General features: G+C 46.5%; 1 non-coding gene across 1 annotated transcript; it reads left to right on the top strand.

The window, feature by feature from the left end:
• Positions 1-3,933: 3,933 nt before the first annotated feature.
• Positions 3,934-4,005, top strand: TRNAE-UUC. The gene has a single exon. It is a non-coding gene; the product is annotated as a tRNA-Glu (tRNA).
• The last annotated feature ends 5,006 nt before the right edge of the window (positions 4,006-9,011 follow it).

Consider the following 9,011-nt stretch of genomic DNA (forward strand, 5'->3'; position numbering starts at 1 on the left):
CCTGAACCGAGCCTTCGGCCATGAAGATGAACTTCCCCCAACTGGTCAGCAGGGGCAGGTGCTGTTACCCAAAAGAGCTTTGAGGTTAACTTGGTGCAGTGGGCTGGGTCTGTGCTAACCAGAGCTCTCCCTGGGAGAAGGGAATTTAATTGGTACTTATTTTCAGTGCCCTTAGAAAGGGCCCACTGAAATAGAAACCATCCTAACTCCTAAATGCCTGACAGGCAGGGGCCTGAATCGCACCCAGCACTTTGGCTAATATGGATGCCCAGCAAGTACAATATGTTTGGGGCTTTTTCCCAGTATCAAATGAGGCGGCCTTCGATGCATGGGAACAGGAGTGGCTGTTCCTTGTGTCAACAAGGAGGCTTTTTTTGTGTGTGTGTGCGCAGAACTAAAGAAATGCAGCTCACTTACTGGTCTGGCTGAACTTCAAAAATGTGTGGTTTTTTTTCTCCTCCTCCCAGGAACATTTTGTTCATGCTGGTGGTTAAAAGGCAGCAGCTTTCACATAGAAGTACAGCGGGAAGTATTTAAGTTGGTTAAAAGGAAGGACTATTTGGTAGAATGATTGAGTGCAGGACTGGGTTCCCAGGGGGATTATGGAGTCCAATTTTTATTCATGGACTTTCCTATTAAATAACTCAAGTAATAAGGGTGGCAAGGCATTTTAGCCTACGTTACCACTTTTCAAAGGCTTGCTCTTTGGGATTCAGAGGAAACGGGAGTGACTTGTGACCAGGAGGACTCAAGGCGGCTTCATGGGGGTGAGCTGGCCTTGGAGTTGGGGTCAGATGTGGAAAGAAGAGTGGAGAGGGCGGTACACAGATGGAGTGAAGAGATCAGGGCAAGAAAGCACGTGGGACCAGTGGGCTGGAGCACAGAGGGTGATTTGGAATGTGGTCTCTGAGGAGGGGCACTGGGGTATAATATTAAGCAGGGTATGGGATGGCTGGATCATGGAAAGCATGGAAACCTTGGCCAGGGAATTTAGATTTTTACCTTTCAACCAAAAATTGTCAGGAGGCAATAATTAAGCAAGAGTGTTTCATTTGGGATCAAAGAATTGCAATTCAGGGTACACAGACTTGGGTAGCAACCCAAATCGTGTCTCACTAGGGAGCATAAGTTGGGGATTTTTAAAGCAAAAATGGAATGCTTGTATGTACTGTTTATAAAGAATTTTTGGTTGGTGTTGGTGGCAGAAAGCTAGTCTTTCTGAATATAATTGGTTGCTAAGTCTATCACTAAGCGAACTCCCTTATGGTACCAAGTTTTGGGTGCTGGGGCTCAGCCATTCGACTATTTGCAGTTTGGCCTAGTTCAAAAGTGTGTGGTTCCACTAGTGAGGACATGCATCAGGCCCGTCTCCTCAATGGCCTCCTGGCTCCATTTTAAAACCCCTTGACGTAAGTGACGCCATTTCATTTCACCTTTCACATACTCAGTAGGCAACTACAAGCCATTCGTTTTTCAGGTCTTTGAGGAGGAAAGGAAAGTGATGGACACTGCTTTAGGAATCATGGTCTTTTAGAGACTTACAGTTTTAGGGAACTTATAGTTATGTCATTCAGTGTTTCTCAAACTCCACTGGCATCAGAATCATCGCTGGGGCCAGTGCTTGTTAAAATTTAGTCTCCCAGGCCCTGGCTCCCAGAAGTTCTCATGTGGAAGTTCATGGTGGGGTTGGGAATCGGCAGTTAAACTCTGCTACTGGTGTTCCTGGTACCACTGGTGAAAGACCCACGCTGGGAGAACACGGCTGGCCTCCCGGTTGGGACACCGTCTAAGGACCCCCGGCATGGACGCCTCGGGTGAAGCCACAGAGAATGAGAAAGAGGGTCAGCTTGAGAACACATTCAGACCCAGAAAGCAGCAAGCCAACTTTTGACAGTACCAGTCCAGTAGGAACTTCCACTTCCCCATTCTCTTGCCCTCCCTACACTCCAATCTTGGAGGGCCTTGGAGTCTCAAAAGGAAGAAGGCCAAAGAAAGTGAACTAAGAAGTGAATCACACCCTGTTCCCTTGACGGTAAACCTTGGCCCGGTGTTGTGTGGATAAATATTTAACCAGTGCACCACTGTTTTCTAAGCGGCACACCAGCTCCCGAGGTAAAAAGCCCTGCCTTGGAGGATTTGCCTATTTCTGTGGCATTTGCCTATTTCTCCCAGCATGGCCATCTCAGGGTACAGGCTACCAGTGTGATGTCACTGAAGCAGCCCACGGTGGGATCCTGTGAGCTGACGGGAGCCCGAGCCAGCTCACACCAGCCTTCCTAGCCTGAAATCATGCTCAAGCTGGGATGGAAGGGCAGAACTGCCTAGAAGTGAAGACTGACTTGTTGAGAAGCATATTGTCCTGCACTGCGCTTTATTATTTGAAGTGCCCCTAGGGCTTTCCATTACTGCCCAAGCTTTCACCCAGTGGCAAGGGGAAAACTGAACAGATTTCAGTTTGGGGACAGTAAGAGACAAAAATAAAATTGCATTTCGGTTATATCCTAAAGACGGTGCTTGCTCAATGTATCGGTTACACTGGGAACTTTTATCTTAACAACTTGCAAGATACTTTTTAAAAAGATTATCATCAAATGGGAAAAACAGAACAGAAAGGGACATGAGAAATCATGGTCCTTAATTGAGAACCACAGGATGTAAGGTATTCTGTAATTGATGAGGTTTCTTTTGGAGACTTTTCTTTAGTGTACCCAGATGTCTCCAAAACGAAGACCACTGTCTCACTGATTAAAAAACAAATCATTGAAACTGTCCAAAGACGCAAAGATAGTACAGGAAGAACGACCAAAGATGGGATAAGACCTATCTCATAGGTATAATGTGAGGATTAAGTGAGCAGACATATTTGGATGTGTCTAATACCCGTAGTAGGTTTGCAGTCAGTAGGTTCTAGTTTTTCCTCGGAGCTTCGTGAAGTTTCAGCGATGCTGGGTTCTGTTCACTCCCTGTGAGGGAGCTTCATCTATGTTAATAAACGCTAGGCCGAATAGTTTCTAGTTCGGGTCTCTTGTCGCTCCTCCCCCTCGCTGCTGAATGTCACAATCGAAGCCTTAGAGAGCCTTCGTTAGTTCGGGGGTGGGAGCGGGGGGAGCCAGGACTTGCACCGTTCCTTTGGCAGGTGGGGAGTGGACTTTTCACTGGGCTCCAAAGTGTCCGTCGCTAGCAAAACAACTGTGTAGCCTAAGCCACAACGAGGACAGCAGAACCATAGCTCTCCCACCCCGGCTATCCCGAATAACTGACTCTTTGTACTTGCCTAATCCAAACAGTAGGTCGCTAACGCATAGACGGGTCCCAATGAAATGCTCCTTCAACCCCAGGGCGGGTTTGGAAACCACAAAGAATTTCCATCAACCAAGACTGCTTGCAGGAGGGGGCTTTCTCCAGGTTTATAAGCTACATTTACAAACCACCCTCGCCTACTTTGGGGGACACAAATCCTGCCTTTTGCCGTTGAATCGACAGAACCTGGAATGCTGCGGGCTTCCAGGCAGCCCCCGTTTCTGTTTCTGGANGTGGCGGGGTCCGAGTGGCCCCGCGCGGCTGGGACGCCCGCTCCAGCCTGGCCTCCGCTGTGGCGGTATGACGACTCCACTCGGCACCGCTTTCTCGTTCCTGAGTCTAACCCTCAAACACCAGTCCTTTGCACTCTGCGGGATTTCCTGTGCGGAATTAAGAACAATGACTCATCCAGTCGAGGGTCTACTCGGGTGTAGACGTGGTGTCTAGAACCAGGAGACTGGATGAAATCACAAAGGACGCGAGGGTGGAAAGATTCCGCGACCCTCGGCCAGGAGCGGAGTGGAGCGGAGGCCGGAAGGGGTTAAGGGCGCCTCAGGATCTCCGCAGGCGCAGAAGCAAGTCTGACGCTGCGAACGACTCAATTTACCTAGGCTTACGGGTGCGCTTGTCGTCTCCCACATGGTCTAGCGGTTAGGATTCCTGGTTTTCACCCAGGCGGCCCGGGTTCGACTCCCGGTGTGGGAACGCCAAACGTTTTAGGGGAAAAAAACCCCAATTTAGGCCCTTCTCAACCAGAAGGCGGCTGGTGTTTTTAGAAAAACCTATAACCCAATTTCAGAGCAGCAGGGAAGCTTGGGCCTGAAGGGAATCAGGGCCTCCCTCCCCAAACCCCGCGCCGCTTGCGGAAGCAGGAGGAGAGGCAGTATCTTTGACAGTGAGGAAGTTAGCTTTTGAAAGAGGGAATTAAATCCGAGCGAAGATGGGTCTGGTGCTAGAATACATGTTCCAGCTGGTACTGCTGATGTAGCTGCTCCTTGTTCCGCGGATATGGAGCAGACGACCAAACAGTGCTCTTCTCTGAAAGAAAAATAAAGACGCATTTGGGGACATTATAAGGCTTTAAGTTGCCTAAAGCCATTCTATTGAGGACAGCAAGATTGCCAGAAAAGACGTGTTAGTAAGGGCAGAGTAGCTCAGCGTTCGCTCTGTGGCGGTAGCCGTCTAAGAGCTCCCTGAACAGTTGCGCGGGGAGGAGGAGGCAAGGGGGGCGGGGAACTTCGGTTATTTTAACTATGGATTGAGGAGCGAGGCAACGGCAAAAAACACCACTTCCTTCTCCAGCCCTAACATTTATTTGACACATTCTGTTTTTAAAACTTCTCGAACTCATGATTTGCTGAACTAGAATTAGGAATTTTAGCATCGATGTGGCACAAAACGGCTTCCAACTGTTAGCCACCCAAAGAAGTGTTTCCTCTGCTATAATCTTATCTCGCTTACCACTCTGAACATTTGCCATTAGGAAAATCCTCAAGGCGTTCAGAAGCCACACTCCTTTCCCACCGGTGTTGAGTTTTTGGAAGCTTCCCCGGCTGTTCCCAGACTGCCACCAATACTGAGAAATGACTGTGAAAAAGACTTGGTGTCCATGTGACTTTGAAATTTGCTCTCCTTTTAAAGTCCTTTGGGACTCTAAGGGACGTAAAACCAAATGTCTTCCTTCCTGAGAAAATTACTAGGCGAAAATATACATTTATTCAAAATTCCTAATAAAGGGTTTGCCGGTAATCTGCATTTATGGACTCAAGTAGGACAGAACTGATGGGAAAATAAAGAGCCCAGTCATAATTATACTACGTAATACTTATTGAGCACTTGCTATGAACCAGGCTAAATGCTTTACATACCTTTTTCAATTTAATCCTTGTTTTATTAGATAATATTATTATGCCTCTACCAGCCAGGGGCCCGGTAGGAAACTGATGACAAATTCGTAGCAGAGAATTTAATAAAGAATTTAATGCAGGTTTATTTAGAGTTTAGGGAAACAAAGGATGATGCAGTCAGTCCTGGGGCTTCTGGGTTGAAATGAGTAAGGGGAGGGAGTGTTGCTGATGGAGAGGGCTGCCAGTGAGGAGTTGTGTTTTTTTGTTTGTTTGGTTCAAAATTTGCTTTTATCTAGCAGGTGAGTTCTATTCTCATGAAGGCTGTCAAACGTACTCAGCCTATGAGTAATTCATTTTCATGAAATAGATTTTGGGGTCACAGATTTGACAAAAGCTTTCTTTAGATGCCTACGATACTTGAGACTCAGAGCATAGTAGATACTTCTAAAGATGTGCTTAATAAAATAAAGTTTAACTTTGTGAGGAAATGGTTGAGTCATATTAGGCATGCTTATAGCCTTGCATTTTTGCAAAACATTTTGCCATAATTTTCATTAATCATTCTCATAATCAGTCTTTATATTCAATGACTATTTGAGCTGCAAAGGTTCTTAGCAGTTATTTAATTGAGCCCCTCATTTTAGTCATGCATCAATGGGTCTGGGATTTTATTCCTCTGATTCTTGGTATTGGAGTTTCGATTTACCCATAAAAGAATGGAGTCTCTGCATGGTGTCCTGGCCAGGCACCACTCTCTCCAAATCCTGGCTTCAGGGAAAGGGGTTGGGGGCAGAAAAGATGAATTTTAAAATTTTGTTGTATCTGGCTTTTGATCAGTGTTCACGGAATAGCTACATGGACATAGTCATAACAAATTTTGAGGTTTTTTTTTTTTTGTACCATATAAACATTTCGAGACAGTGAGGATCTTTATTTGGGATATTTGAACTAGTCACAGGTTCTCAATATGCTTCCATTTTTGCATATGGTCATCAAGTCTGAGGGAGTGTGCGTGAGGATCGCCGTATGCCTATCCACACGTGTATTTATAGTCCTAGAGATTTGTATGTATGTCCCCTCAGAGATATATGCTGCATGCAAAAAATATCTTGAATATTCACAACATTAAAACTTCATATTAATACAGGAAAGGGAAGGCAAACACAATATTTAACTCACCCACATGGTAAAGGTGAATAACTTGGAAAAACACTGAATACTTGGAAAATCACTGGAACAAATCATCAACAAATCAATTTGCAAACACCTCGAAGACCACAGGGTCCTGGGTAATCATCGCACATAGCTTTGTGAAAAATAAAGCTTATCGGATAAATCTAATTTCCTTCTGTCACAGAGTCACAGGGATGATGGATGGGGGGAGCGATCAAGATAATGTATACCGGTTTAAGAAACCCTGGGATTTTGCCCTATGTTGTGTACTCATGAAGAAAACATAGGCTATTGCCGTCTAGCAAGGACACGTCAAACCAAAGTTCAAGGCCGGGCTTCCCCCAGATGGGCAACTTAAACTCAGTCTGTGCAAAAATGACCTCGTCCCTTCCCAAGCCTCTGCTCGATTCCTTAAAGTGTCATTCAGGTGGTGTTGACGCAAATGACTTCACCCGTTCCTGAGTTTCCTGGATTCTAGAATGGGGGTAATAATAGGACCCGCCCCATGGCACTGTGAAGATGAGATCAGAATGTGCACGCAAAGGACTTGGCCCAGGGCGGGGCCAGTGGCTGCTGGTGGCCCTCACTGCTAGCAGGAACGTCCCCATTGTTACCACGTTTGGTTCCTCTTTCTCCTCTCCTTCCCATCACAACGTTAAATCTGATCATTTCCACCTTTTCAGTGGTGCCCTTGTATGTTGGCACCGATTTCCCCTGCTGCTGGGTCAGATCGTCTTGCTCCGTGGACTGTCGGAACAGGTGCCAAGCTGGTTTCTCTGTCCCCAACTCACCCATTGCTTCATCTCATGTTCTATTGCTTGTCATAGCTCACAGCTAAGCGCACTGCGGCCCTGCGCCTACCCCCACGGGGCTTTGCCTGCCGTGAGCTCCCAGCCCACCTTTGCAGCGGAATTCCTGCCTCTTACCTCCGTGCATCCTGGATGCCTGTTACTTTCTCCCTGGGTCCTGCACCCGTCTTTACTCCGTGTTTCCTTGGTGAAATGCTCTTGTGCCCTTTCTCTAAATATCTGTGTCCTACCCATCCTTTAAGGCTTACTTCAAATGTCACGTCCTTCTTGGGGCTTCCCCTACCTTCTTTGCCACGGGGAACCTCTTCTGATTCCCCTTAGTGTCTGGTGTACCTGCCTTCTGATACTTATTCCTCTCTAACTTTGGGTCTTGACTTAAATGTCATTTCCTCCAAAGGTCTGCCTCGCCCCACCGACAGGTGACATGCTTGGCTCTGCGCGTTTTTCTCTCATTGCCTTCCCCACACCAGCCATGGTGCCCCTAGATCATGTGCTCCAAGGCCAGTACCCTGCACACAGTAAATACCTAATAAACGTGTGTTGAAGGAAGGTGTGAGCTGGACAAGGACTGCCTTGTCCTGAGGAACACCTTAGGCTCCAAGTTCCAGAAAGCCACTGGAACTAGCTAGGGCCCAAGGGAATCATTGGTTTATGTAACCAAACTGTGGGAAGTGGGGTAGTGAGACTGACCTCAGGAACAACCAGAACCAGTGTTTTGTTTTGTTTTTTCTCTCTCTTTCTCTCTCTGTGAAAGATATATTCTCATCTCTTACAAGCCAGCTGCTTCCACATGGCAAGGGATCTGGGCCCTGCCAGCTCCATGTTCATCCATGTTCATTCCGTATAGCTTCCCAACCGAGATGGAAGGCCTTTCTCAGTTTCCATTGGAAAGTGCTGGGGAGGAATTCGGCCTCGCCTGGGCCCCATGCCCTCCTGATGGATGATGCACGTGGGGTATTTTGGTTGGCAGCCTTCGTTAGAATCCCATGATGGAGAGGAAGGAGGAGTAGGGATTCTAAGTAAGCCAGATAAATTAAATAGCGGTGATGGTCGCACCATTTTGTGAATGTATGAAAACCTCTCAGTTGTGAAAGTTTTGAATTTTATGGTATGTGAGTTATATCTCACTAAAAAAATAATGAAAAGACAAGCCAGAAATAAAATCTTGCTGGCAAAATAAACATTTTTATATTCCTTTTATTCGAGCCATTCATTTATTCAGCCAACATTATAGTGTGCCTGTTATGTGCCAGCCCTGATCTAGATGGACAGTTTAGTGGAATCACACGCACACGCACACACACATACACACACACGCACACACACAGCATAGGTATGAAGTTTGCATTTCATTCTCAATGTGATGGGAAACCTCTGGACAGTTAAGCATGGAAAGAGTTCCACCCCAGGATGAGGCTCCCTGGATTTGAGGGCCTTTGAGAATCTTCTGACCTGGTCCCCTGCTCATGGTCAGCACTAACCACACTTTTGTAAGAAGGGAAGAATGTTTTGACAGGTCTCTCTAGATAGCTTCATAACCTCATTTTCAGAATGTGGCAACTTTGTCATAAAATAAAGTTTCCTTTTGGGCTAACCTAGCCACATTATACTTTGCTTTCAGCCCATTTGCCCGGAGTTAGCCAAACTGCAAAGTTTGAGGACACAGTCCTCAAGACTGCCCTCACTTTAGACACCAACTGCAAGTTTGGGGGGCTTGCCAAAACCACTCTCAGGTTTGATGCTGTGCTAGAAGGACCCACAGAACTCACTGAAAGCTGTAGTACTCGTAGTTATGATTTATTACAGGGTAAGGATACAGAATGAAATCGTTCAAAGGAAGAGACACATAGGGCAGAGTCTGGGAGTATTCCAAATGCCAAAC

The sequence above is a fragment of the Ailuropoda melanoleuca genome, chromosome 7 (genome assembly GCF_002007445.2).
Source record: "Ailuropoda melanoleuca isolate Jingjing chromosome 7, ASM200744v2, whole genome shotgun sequence".
NCBI classification, from domain to species: domain Eukaryota; kingdom Metazoa; phylum Chordata; class Mammalia; order Carnivora; family Ursidae; genus Ailuropoda; species Ailuropoda melanoleuca.